Source organism: Polypterus senegalus, chromosome 1 (genome assembly GCF_016835505.1).
Source record: "Polypterus senegalus isolate Bchr_013 chromosome 1, ASM1683550v1, whole genome shotgun sequence".
Classification (NCBI taxonomy): domain Eukaryota; kingdom Metazoa; phylum Chordata; class Cladistia; order Polypteriformes; family Polypteridae; genus Polypterus; species Polypterus senegalus.
Genome location: NC_053154.1, coordinates 263839702 through 263852593, shown reverse-complemented (window position 1 = coordinate 263852593; position 12892 = coordinate 263839702). Strand labels below are relative to the sequence as shown.

At 37.0% G+C, this 12892-nt stretch overlaps 1 protein-coding gene across 18 annotated transcripts in view; it reads right to left on the bottom strand.

Annotated features, from left to right (window-relative positions):
- The window catches only part of kcnma1a (potassium large conductance calcium-activated channel, subfamily M, alpha member 1a), a 679240-nt gene that overhangs the window by 23514 nt on the left and 642834 nt on the right, over window positions 1-12892 (bottom strand). The window lies entirely within an intron of this gene.

Sequence of the window (12892 nt, the reverse complement as noted above, 5' to 3'; positions counted from 1 at the left end):
TGCTCAGATCAATGACAGTAGTTTGGGGTATTTTTGTCAGTCAGTATTAATGATTACCGTTCTTTACTTTCCTACAATATTAAATCAATATGTCAATCAATTTGTCATTAAACCCTATCTCAAGATTTTTGTAGAAGGGTCACAGTATATTTAGACTTTGCACAGATACCTTTAATCTTACTAAAATTACAAACAAAGTAAGAGTGGTATGCTTTAATTTAACCTGAACTTTAAGTTTAAGAAATGAAAGCTGGTGCCTTACAGTTTTTTGAACATAATTGTAAAAAAGAAATGTGTACAATTATTGAATGACAACTTATAGACCTCCTAACAGGAGGTCATCTTTGGCTCTTGATTCTTGCAAGCTAAGGAGCATCCATCCATCCATTCATTATGCAACCTGCTATATCCTAACGCAGGATCACGGGGGTTTGCTGGAGCCAATCTCAGCAAGGCAGGAAACAAATCCTGGGCAGGGCGCCAGCCCACCGCAGGGCACACACACACACCCATACACACACACCAAGGACAATTTAGAATCGCCAATGCACCTAACCTGCATGTCTTTGGACTGTGGGAGGAAACCGGAGTATCCAGAGGAAACCCACGCAGACATGGAGAGAACATGCAAACTCCATGCAGGGAGGACCTGGGAAGTGAACCCAGGTCTCCTAAATGCAAGGCTACCCACTGTGCCACCGTGCCGCCCACTAAGGAGCATACTATGTTTAACTAATAAATAGGTAGTTGTTTTGAGCGTCTAAGTTTATAGTATACAGTGCCTCATTCAATGCATACTTTCATATTAATAGAGAATCAGCAATGATTAATAATTTTTAATTTTTGCTGTCAGTGATAAAGAGAAAGGTACAGGGGGTCCTCAGGTTACAACATCTCGATATACGTTTTGAGTTTACAACGCTCACTCCCATAAAAACTTCCTTTTTCTGTGGCTTAGTTATGTTTTTATGTTCTAGATTATGATTTTGCAAATGTGTTAGTATAGGTAAGTGAATTAGGATAGGGTGTGTTTCGACTTACACCAAAATTTGGGTTACATCACTGTTGTAGGAAGAGAACTGAGTCATAACCCGATGCCTTGTATCTGATATGACAACAACAGAAGTTAAAATGTGATACGTTCATTCTAATAATTTACTTCCCCCTATGATGCGCAAAACAAAGTTAATTTATATTCCAAGCATGCTTATTCCAATAAAGGGTCACAGATTTAAGTGTCTTAGTCTTCCTACGTTCGTATCCTCACTAATGGCATTAATTCCTGTAGGGTAACCAAGCAAATGTGTTTGCAAGTATAAGTGGATGAAATGAAGTTGTCGCAAAGTTGCTTAGCTCACTTTCCATGACAGACTGAGAAACTAGCACAATAGGGCTAGAACCACTGCTTCTCTGGATTGGAAGATGCCAGTTGAGGTGATTGAGGCATGGAGTTAGGATGCCAACAGATTGCCTCTCTCAGCTGATGTACAAGTTCTGAATACTGAGAGAAGATCTAGGACATACTGGCAAGATTATTTCTCTTTCAACTGGTATGGGGGCACCTGGGAATTCAATTAAAAAGATTGGAAAAAGGTGTAGAGAATATTGTGGCCTAGTGTTTCCATCTCAGTATATTACCAAATAAAAAAAGTGAAATTAAGGGAGTACATTCTAATGTAAGTGACTTAAATACCCATATAGATATCCACAGAATGTGCAAATTCATACACACACAATGTTCTGAATCCATGACTCTGGAGCTAGAGAATGTAGCAACAGTGCTAACCGTTGTGCACCATCTGAACCAACACAGGTTGTATTTTACAATATATCAGTACTGTATTTGTATAAAACCTGCAGAAAATGTCAGCTGTTTACTATAAAATAAAAGCATTTGGTATTTCACAGAAGCACATATATTCCTATTTGATTTATGTTAAGAATACTGTATTTGTATGTTTCTAAAATTATGATAATAGCAATAAATGCTGCATGATTGCTAGACAGTGAATAAACTTTTATTATTTATTATAGAAGTTTTGCAGTTAAGAAAAATCCCATATTGTTAATTAGAACAAAAAATTAGAATTTCTTTTACTGCTTTTGCTTATTGCTGCATTAAATACTTTAACATCAGTTTACTTGATGAAAGCTAAAATATTTAGACCACAAAATTAACTGAAAATTTCTACACTCTACCACTATTTCTTAGGTTTCAAATAAATTAATAATATCTCTTTAATTACAGTTTAACTGTTTGAGTGGCAGAGTTTAAATATCTGGATAAAACTATACCATAGCAGTGTTCATATTGTGTACAGAACAAAAAAAGTCATTAGTTGGGTGAACAACAAAAATCCTTTGTCACAACAGGCCAAGGTCAGAGCCAGTGAATTTTATCAACAAAATGCATTAATGCAAGGGGAGACATAACACTTTCAGAGAGTAGTTAGGAATAAAGTCAGACAGACAAACATGAAACAAACAAGCCAGGCAAATATGGGAGGTATGTGGGAATAACCACGTTGTCTTTGGTCAAAAACTCTAACTGATAATGTGATGAGTGTAGGAGTGCTGCCAGGGTACAAAATACAATTTTGCATGTGCCACTTCTCCGGACATTTCTTTTGCAGACACTCAGCAGTTCAGTGTAATGCCACTGATTAACAGTCTGATCATGATGAAATCAGTTTGTTAATGTTGAAAAATGTGATCCTTGTTGTCTTAATATTCGATATGACATAACATGCTTTTTTCGGCTTGCAGAAAAAAAAATCACTTAAGTCAATGTAAGAAATATTCATCTTGATCAGCTTAGCACAATGCCACTTGGTGTACTGATTAAAAAGACTGTAAGCATATGATATTTGATAACTACACCTTGCTCCCTTGCTTCTGACCAATGGCAGGCATTTTTGGGTCCCCTCTCATATATCATCCAGTCAAGCCCATATGTGCTACACATGCTCTGGGGGGTGTATTAAGCATAAGTACATTCTGTAAAAATTCCTTTCCTTCAACAAGTTGCTCCTGTTGCTCTCCTTTCTATCTGCAAATGCAAAAATGTTCTATTGGTCTTTCTTCTAAAACACTAGGATTTTCTTTTTTTTCTGTCTGTCTTTTTTTCTACACTAAGCACAAAATCCCACTTTGTTATTATTTCAAAATATACAAATATACTCAGCAAAAAAAGAAACGTCCTCTGACTTTCAACTGTTTTTACTTTCAGTAAACTTAATGTGTAAATATTTGTATGAACACTAAAAGAGTCAACACCATAAGACATAAACTAAAAATGTTTCACAATGTGTCCCTGAATGAAGGGAGGCTCAAATTCAAAAGTACCAGTCAGTATGTGGTGTGGCCACCAGCTGCTTGAAGTACTGCAGTGCATCTCCTCCTCATGGACTGGACCAGATTTGTCAGTTCTTGCTGTGAGATGTTACCCCACTCTTCCACCAAGGCACCTGCAAGTTTCTGGACATTTCTGAGGGGAATGGCCCTAGCCCTCACCCTGCGATCCAACAGGTCCCAGACACGCTCAATGGGATTGAGATCCGGGCTCTTCCACTGCGAGGATGATCAGCTGTCCTTCCTGTCTCCCTGTAGCGCTGTCTTAGGCGTCTCACAGTGCGGACATGGCAATTTATTGCCCTAGCCACATCAGCAGTCCTCATGCCTCCCTGCAGCATGCCTAATGCACGTTCACGCAGATGAGCAGGGACCCTGGGCATCTTTCTTTGGGTGTTTTTCACAGTCGGTAGACAAGTCTCTTTAGTGTCCTGCGTTTTTAGAACTGTGACCTTAAATGCCTACTTTCTGTAAGCGGTTAAGGTCTTAACGACCATTCCACAGGTGCATGTTAATTAATTGATTATGGTTAATTGAACATGCATGGAAAACATTGTTTAAACCCTTTACAATGAAGATCTCTAAAGTTATTTGGATTTTTAAAACATTATTGTTGAAATACACAGTCCTGAAAAAGGGACGTTTCTTTTTTTGCTGAGTATATTTTCCTGTTTCTGTTTAAATCCCATGTCATCCTCCACCTTGTGAACAATGCTATTAAAATAATACTTCATTTATATTAAAATATTCATTCACATACATAATATTGTAAACAAGCAAATCTCCACTAAAATGAAACTGATCCAAAATATAATAAATATAATATTGTAATATATGCTAGGGTAAAGGTTAGTGCCACTGTCTACAAGTTCAAAGAGACTTGAATCAAATTCCAGTCTGTCTCTGAGGCATTTGCACATTCTATTTATATTAAGAATGGACAATATGACCTGGAGCTGAAATCATGATAGTTTCCATAATCCTGACAATATGGATACTGTAGTGTGCTATCAACAAATAAATAAAGACTTTCAAAATTAACAAAAATATAGAAATAAACATGGTGAGATACTGTTTGCAGCTAACAACATTTTTTTTCTTCAATACATAAATACTTTTGTGATAAACCTGAGGTGGGACAGTATAAACATAAATCATAAATGAACCAAATAAAAAAAAATGAAAATGTAAGTACTTGGAATGTTATAAAATGCTAAATAATTACAGCTACACTTTTTTGTGTGATTATAAAATGTGCCAAAGATCTCTTTTAAATATAATAATTATAATGAGTGCAGAACTATCTTATTTATAAACGTGTACGCGTGGAAGTGTGTGTGTGTCTGTCCGGTCCGGAAGTTAGAGGTGGAGTCGGGGTAAGGGCTCCACCTTAGAGGATACACAAGCGAGGCCAGCACATTTGCAAAGCGAAACCTCTCAAGAAACAGTTGCTCGCTTAGTGGCTAATACAGAAGTGAGGTGAGCACATTGGCAAAAAGAAACCTTCAAAAAAAGACATTTGCTTAGCAGCTACTGAAAACTGAAATTTTTCTAAGTTCTTTAATTACTTAAAATTCACCAGTATGTTCTTCGCAAGTTCTTTGCTAGAAACACCATCCTATTAAGTTCAGGCTTAAGTTTCTGGCATCCTGTCCATTTTTGGCCATTGACTTGTACTAATTGCTGCCATGTTTTGGAAAATTGGATTTAGAAACAGGATGGTTGTACAACATACTGTCTCATAAAAAGACAAAACTGTAAGAAAACCTAAATAGAGCATGAATTGAACTAAACACAAAACTGACTCTAGGCAGAGAGTTAATGTGATGGTGTAAAATATAAAGTAAAATGGAGGATATTTAATGTTTGTGGCAGAGGAAATTTTTCATTAAAAGGAAGTATACACTTGGCACATCTTTTTTTTATATACTACGTGTTTCTCACTTCTGTTTTTAAATATATAAGGAATAAGCAAAAGGAATAAAACTTCATCACTGATTTGTCAGAGATCTATACTTACTGATAGTAAGGAAAGCCAGAAAGTGCTCCAAGAATTAGGCACATGTGTTTCTGTTTTTGCTGTGCATGATTTTCCTTCACGTACTGTGTTTTTTCTCCCACATCTGCACAGGTGTGCAGGTTAGATTAACAGGGTTTCCAAATTGAATACTGTGTGAGTGTAATTTGTGCATGAGGAGGCCTGCAATGGTCTGCATCTTCAGACACAAACACTGCAAAGAATAATGTAAGAACAGTGTCAAGAATTTTAACAAATAGATCAGGAAAGAGTTTGTAAGGCTTGTGACGGGTGGCCGGGTCCCATGCCTGGCCGGGACACCCCTGCTGCATATGATCCAGAGGAGCAACCATGGGCAGCTCACTACCTCCCCCGGGACACTTGGTGGCAGCCTCCCTGGCCGGCGGTGATTCCCCCACCTCCCATAGGGCTCCATGGGAGATGAAATCCTCCACAGCCTAGTTGGGAGCTGGGGTGGCCACTAGGGAGTGCTGCCTGGATTCCACAGCCCGGCTGGACAAATCTTCAGCCCCACCTGGAACACTTCCCACCAGCACTCAGTGGCCAGAGTCGGGAGGAGAGGACGAAGCTTCAAGGGAGGAGTGGTGCTGCCAGAAGGGCATGTTTTGTGTTACTGGTGCTTACTAGTGCTTGATTTGGGACTGTGTATTTATTGTCTGTGGGTCATGGGGAAGACATGCCCACAGGGGAAGAAAAATAAAACAGTTTTGTGTTATTTTATACATGCCTCCGTGTCAGTCTGTGTTGGGTCGGCGCCATTATAGTGCCTTTGTTACAAGCTGTTTAATGCCTTCCATCAAGTGCTCCTGATAAAAAATATCCATCCACAGACTTTGCAATGTGTTTATATGTTATGCTGTTGAAAATATTTATTACATTCTGTACTAACACTTCAGCTTTTACAATCTGCTGAAAGTGGTGGTCATTTGTTTGTCACAGTTGTGTAATTTGACACAGAAACAACCACATACTGAAATGGACAGATGGATTGATAGGAGAAAATGTGCATCATTTAATTGTAAATTTGAAGTTACGAATTGTGTCTAAATTCATACACTCAGAAATTCAGCTATGTTAAGGGAAAATGCAACACATGATGAGGAAAACTAAATATTTCAAGTACTAATATATTCAAGCTGCATTGTGCAATTTATCTCATTTTATTTCTGCTTAAATTACAGTCAAGATAGGCTGTTTTAAGATGTGTATTGTTACAAAACATGTTTGGAGATAATCGTGTACTGGAAGAAATGCATAACATTCAAATCTTGGGGCAGCACAAGGGCATAGAGGTTAAAGTTACTGCCTCACAAATCCACAGATACAGATTTACTTTGCGTCTGTGTGCTTAACTGGCAGGAGTAAATTGTGTTAATGCACAAATGTGCCCAACAATGTGGTCTGGTGTGCCAGCCAGAAAAGAATCCTGCCTTGTGCCCTGCTGACAGAATAGGTTTCCGCCCATGCAACTAAGACCGAAATCAGCCTCAAAACATGGACTAACTGATAGATGAATATAAACACTGCATGGTGTAAGTTCTATTGTTTTCATACTCTCAATAAAATATTTCTCTTGTCAAACCCCACCTTTAAAACATAATAAAAATGATTTGCTAATTACTGATTCTTTATCAAATTGTGGTTTTTAGTAATTCCCCTTAAAATAATGAATAGAATGATAGATGTCACTATAAATAATCAAGAAATGTATGTTGATCAATTTAGCTTTGAAGAGGAACAAGCATGTTTGAAAGTGAATGATGTATTGTAAAAGCAAATGTTCCACAATTTCTCTTTTGCTTGACTCTTTTTTTTAATTTAACAAGAAATTAACAGCCTTTATGCTTGTTTTAATGTGGTAATTTAAGAAGAGAATGAGTTTTTCCTCATTTGATCATGCTTCTTATTTGATGCACATAGTGTAGTCTAGTTCAAAAAACAGTTACACACAATTGCTATCACAGTCTCTACTTATATGTGATGCTAACAAAAAAGAAATAAGTAATAAAAAAGCCATGAATACATGTAATAGAAAATTGCAGAAAAAGAACTTTGTTCTAGTCATTGTGTAGCCTGCCAGAAGAGGGCAGAACAGACATAACTTTTTGCAGAGTTACAGCCCACGTTTCAGGCTATAATTGTTTGATTGTCTCTTTGGTTACATTTGTACATCACCTTGGGCTGATCATTAAGAGATGCACAGAGGCAATTAAGGATGATAGAGGCAAGCTGCTGGGATGCTTGTAAATAACAAGAGATTTCAGCAGATCAAGGTTCATAGACCTAGGCAGTGAAAGAAGCTAAGCATGGACTAAACCCTGGAGCAAACAGCAATGAAACACCTGGTACTAGACCAAAAAAGGGGAGTGAGCTACTGCAGTGAGTAGCACAGAAGGCAACTAAGCATTATTTACTCTAGGCAGCCAAGCAGCAACAATTAACAATCTAATAAACAGCTCTAGTTTTTACTTATATACTGTACAGACCATTCAATCTGAATATATACTGTACAAAATCTCAAAATAGAAATGTTGCTGTGAGCAGTTGTACTCTTTCTAATTTCAATTGTTCCGTTACAACACGTAACAATCAATTTATGTGGTCCTTGTTTGTGAGTAAACTATGAGATAACAGATATGAAATGTAATTTGTTCTGAAATGTCAGTTATTCACTTAGTTTGACTTAATTTGTTTATACCTAGATCAGCATCTTGAAGAGTTTAACTTTCCAAATGCATTTTTGCAGTGCAACTGTAGTACAAGAGAACTTAACATGGAATATACTTGTCAAGCAACAAGGAAGCGTTCCAAGCAAGTTCCTTATAAGAACATAGCAAAAATGTAGAAACATCAGAAGACCCTGCAGTCTATTAAGCACATTTGTTTAACTAGTATTAGTTTTTTTTTATAAATTTTTATTAATGTATTAATTTTATTTTTCATATCCATTGTTATTCTGTAAATTGTTTATGTTCTAATCAGTTCTTTTAACTTATTTGTTTTAGTATTTATGTAATTTTTGTACTTTGTTTATTTTACTGATTTATTATTGATTTTTTTTATTTTATTGTACAGCATATTGGTTTTACACTTATGGTGTTTAAAAATTGTGCTTTATAAATCAATTTTTATTTGATTTGATTTAGTAGCCATGTTGTCACAGCATCTAGGACAATCTAAGTGAATAGGGGACAAGTGTGGTAGGCTGAATAGCTTGCTCTGGTCACAATGTTTCTAATGTTTTTATGTAATAATCTCATACGGGCTCATTAGGGTACTGTCATGTGTTAGAGGAAACAGCACAAAGAAGAATGCTTAAAGGCAAAACCCCCACCAATTCACCACATCAAAGAGAGTCCTAGTTCATTCGTGGAAGTTAATATGTTTTACCTAAAAGCTAATTTCAAATGTACACAACTGTGAGGAAGTGCTTCCTAGTGTCTGCCTTAATTTTCACTAGCACCCTCGAGTAGGTATTTCAGTGTTTATTTAAGTCAGTGTGTTATTGTGCCTAGGCTTTTAGCTTTCAAACCACAATGTTCACACCTCTGATTTACTGCGTGATTCTCAACAGGTCACTTAACCCTTGCATGTTTCAACTGTATGAACATCAAATATGTTATGATGTTATAAGCTGCTCTGAACAAACATGTCTGAAAAATACAAAATAAAAATAAATAATTTCATTATTTTTTTAATTCAGTTTTCTAAGCCCCCAGGTGTACGATATTCTCATTATTCTGGTGTATGCATATGACTGACTTTCTCCACTCAGCATTTACAGGTGCTGGTCATGAAATTAGAATATCATGACAAAGTTGATTTATTTCAGTAATTCCATTCAAAAAGTGAAACTTGTACATTAGATTCATTCATTACACACAGACTGATGTATTTCAAATGTTTATTTCTTTTAATTTTGATGATAATAACTGACAACTAATGAAAGTCCCAAATTCAGTATCTTGGAAAATTTGAATATTGTGAAAAGGTTCAATATTGAAGACACCTGGTGCCACACTCTAATCAGCTAATTAACTCAAAACACCTGCAAAAGTCTTTAAATGGTCTCTCAGTCAAGTTCTGTAGGCTACACAATCATGGGGAAGACTGCTGACTTGACAGTTGAACAAAAGACGACCATTGGTACCTTGCACAAGGAGGGCAAGACACAAAAGGTCATTGCTAAAGAGGCTTGCTCTTCACAGAGCTCTGTGTCCAAGCACATTGATAGAGAGGCGAAGGGAAGGACAAGATGTGGTAGAAAAAATGTGTATAAGCAATAGGGATAACCGCACCCTGGAGAGGATTGTGAAACAAAACCCATTCAAAACTGTAGGGGAGATTCACAAAGAGTGGACTGCAGCTGGAGTCAGTGCTTCAAGAACCACCACGCACAGACATATGCAAGACATGGGTTTCTGCATTCCTTGTGTCAAGCCACTCTTAAACAAGAGACAGGGTCAGAAGCGTCTCGCCTGGGCTAAAGACAAAACTGCTGCTGAGTGGTCCAAAGTTATGTTCTCTGATGAAAGTAAATTTTGCATTTCCTTTGGAAATCAAGGTCCCAGAGTCTGGAGGAAGAGAGGAGAGGCACAGAATCCACGTTGCTTGAGGTCCAATGTAAAGTTTCCACAGTCAGTGATGGTTTGGGGTGCCATGACATCTGCTGGTGTTGGTCCATTGTGTTTTCTGAGGTCCAAAGTCAATGCAGCTGTCTGCCAGTCTGTCTGCACTTCATGCTTCCTGCTGCTTCGAACTTTATGGAGATGCAGATTTCATTTTCCAACACGACCTGGCACCTGCACAAAGTGCCAAAACTACCAGTACCTGGTTTAAGGACCATGGTATCCCTTTTCTTGATTGGCGAGCAAACTCGCCTGACCTTAACCCCATAGAAAATCTATGGGGTATTGTGAAGAGGAAGATGCAATACGCCAGACCCAACAATTCAGAAGAGCTGAAGGCCACTATCAGAGCAACATGTGCTCTCATAACACCTGAGCAGTCCCACAGACTGATCGACTCCATGCCACACCGCATTGCTGCAGTAATCCAAGCCAAAGGAGCCCCAACTAAATATTGAGTGCTGTACATGCTCATACTTTTCATGTTCATACCTTTCAGTTGGCCAACATTTCTAAAAATCCTTTTTTTGCATTGGTCTTAATTGATATTCTAATTTTCTGAGATAGTGAATTTGGGACTTTCATTAGTTGTCAGTTATAATCATCAAAATTAAAAGAAATAAACATTTGAAACACATCAGTCTGTGTGTAATGAACAAATCTAATATACAAGTTTCACTTTTTGAATGGAATTACTGAAATAAATCAACTTTGTCATGATATTCTAATTTTATGACCAGCACCTGTACAGCTGTCAATTTTTCTTTTGGCTTTATGAAAACAAACTTGCACACAGTACTCCAAATGCAGTCTCACTAGGACATTGTAAATGATGAACATAACACGTCTGTTATTTTATTTAACAAATATTATGATATACCCTATCATTTTATTAAGTTTCTAATTATTTCTCTACATATATTATACAGAGAAAACGGATATTGCCTCGACAGCCATGCCTCTAACCAATTTTTAAAACCAATTTACTCCAAGTCGCATCATAAATTTCTAAATCCTTTAACAGTGATAATTTAATATTAATCAGTTTAAATGGTATCAAATACTTTTCATACTCTTGCAGTACTGTAAGTATCATATAAGTGCTTTCCCAGTTTTAAAGTGGGAATTATATCTTCTGCCTATTTAGTGCTAATCTGTCAATTTCACAATTTAGTATAATCTGTCAATTTTACAATTTACTGTAATCTATCCATATCACATATTTACCCAATATAATTAATTTAGTGATATTAGTGCAATTTGTAGAAAGTGACCGTCCTTATTACACACACTTCAATGTTTGTTCCTTGCCTGTTAACAAACTCTCAATTTCACTTCACTACAATTCACAAGTCAACCTATTCCATGAACTCACTCAACCCACAATAGGGTCCCCAGGATCTGAACGCCATCCCAGGGTATAATCCAGATCTGGATGAGACACTTAGCACACACACAGACATTGGGCAAGCTTTAATCATCAATGAACCTAACCTGGAAATATTTGGGATGAGGGCAAAGACTAGAGTACCCACGAAAAACCCACACTGACATGGGATGAACACACCAGTCAAACTCAGTGATTGGACTGGTAATTGAGAACCGTTTCCCTGGGGCTTTGGGTTGTCTGTATAATCAACACCCACTATGTTCAAAATCCTTTACAATGATTCTTGAAGAGGAGATAATAACTTTAATCAACAAGAATATCCATTATTCACTCCACTTTCAATCCACATTTGCTTATGAGGGCCATGGGGGCAACATGATATGGATAGACCAATCCACATAAAACCTCAGCAGTTTTTTTTTATTTATAGGTTCTTCTAGGAAATATGCAGACATGCACAAGTCTTCCAAGAAATATAATCCACCCACCTTGTGAGTGCATTTTGGGTCTTCTCTTAGTGAGCTGTAACCTGGTATACTGTCCCATGACAGAGAGCCTGGGGACATTCTAACTACTTGGAACCACCTGGATCTTAAGAAGTCTGATGAGTAAATTGAATGCTTTATCTTAAGACTTACCTTCTACTTTACCATTATGGTCTAGTACAATATTACTCATGAAAGAACAAGCACTATTCGAACTCCTCCACTTGGGGCAGAGAACAAACTATTTACAGGAGAAGACCATGACCTCAGATATGGATATGATCATTTTCATCCCAACTACATCACAATTAGCTGCAAACTTATCTAGTGTACACTGGAGATAATAGCTTGACAGAGCCAAAAAGACAGCATCACCCATAAACAGCAGACATGCAGCCTTTAGCTTTACAAACTCTTCTCTAAACATGGGCAGCACCGTAATACCATATTTAAGAAAATTACAAACAGAAGAAGAATGAAATACCCAGGCTGAACAAGTTCAACGCAAAATGTATGCAGCACCCAGTTCAATTCAGGAAATTACCACCATTGCCCATGTACCTTATAGCTTAAGGATTAGTACTTTGACTTGAAAAGTGGTAAAAATGTTTTGAAAATCTACATAGCTTTTTTTTTATGCTTTTTTATTTGGAAAAAAATCTCCACAGATTTGTCTGACAGTATGCTTTAGGTCTATGCCCCATGTTGACTGTCATGCAAACATTACGTTCACACTATCTGTCTCCTAGTTCATTCCTTCTTGAGGTTTAAATTATTGTAAAGCATTTTGTCTATAATTATCAGGATGTTTTTAATCAAACTGGACTGCAGTTACTATTTTCCATCTACCATGTACTGTACACTTCTCATCCAAAATGATTATTGGAATAGCTGTAACGCCATTGTAAATTTGATATACAGTATGTGTTGCACAGATATCGTCATATTTTATAGCAGTTTATCTGATTGATTTTAGTTTAGTCCAACATTGTATAATAAT